The sequence below is a fragment of the Cynoglossus semilaevis genome, chromosome 12 (genome assembly GCF_000523025.1).
Source record: "Cynoglossus semilaevis isolate Cse_v1.0 chromosome 12, Cse_v1.0, whole genome shotgun sequence".
NCBI classification, from domain to species: Eukaryota; Metazoa; Chordata; class Actinopteri; order Pleuronectiformes; family Cynoglossidae; genus Cynoglossus; species Cynoglossus semilaevis.
In genome coordinates, this window is record NC_024318.1 from 5,221,819 (window position 1) to 5,222,715 (window position 897).

An 897-nucleotide genomic window follows, 5' to 3' on the forward strand; every position below is an offset into this window, starting at 1 on the left:
ACTTTCAAACTCTGATTAAAAGTTTTTTTTTTTTTACTGGATTTAGACAAACCCGGTGAGGAGGAGCAGCGGGGAGCAGATGAAGGCGGCTCTCATGTCGCTGATCCGCTGCTCAAGACCATGATCTGTGTCCACATCCAGTCACAGGACTCGGCTCACCGCAGCAGCACAGCACTGACCCGGGGGATTCGAACAGTGCGGCTTCACTTCAACAACCGCTGCTCACAGCGGCAGAAGGGCCGCGGTTCGAGGCTCAACATCTGGACTACAGTCCTGACCCTGGCCTTCAGTAGAGCTGACACCATCAACAGATGTAGAGAGGACCACCAGGACCACCTGGTCCAGTCCAGACCCGGACCCGGACTGACGCTAAGTTTTCAGCCCAGGTCCAGGCTCTGAGCACTCTTCAAATTGAACCAGGCCCAGGCCCGGGGGTAGACCCAGACCCAGGCCCAGGGCAGGGGCAGAATCCGGAGTCTTGAAGAAAATGTTGATAATATTTTCAAACTGGTGTTGAACTCAACCTGTGCTTCACCTCCCTCTTCCTCCCCCCCCCTCCCCCCCAGACTGTGTCTCCCTGACACCCGCACATGCACGACCGCTACCCACTGCGGAAAGTACATGGCTTAGCAGTAATACTCCGAATACAAACCCCACACTTCCTCCCCTCCCTCACCTAAACCCACCCCCACCCCGCTCACACACCTGACTGGTCTCCAATCGAAGTGACGTCCATTCAAGTGCAGGCTGATGGTCTTATCCTGGAGCATTAAGTTCTGGGGGAGCCTGGTTTGGGAGAATACCCTCGCAGGCAGTTCGGAAATGAGTGTAAAGAGAGAGGAGAGTGGTGAAATGTAAAACCTGAATGGAGTTTGGGAGGGGGGGGGCACGGGGGGG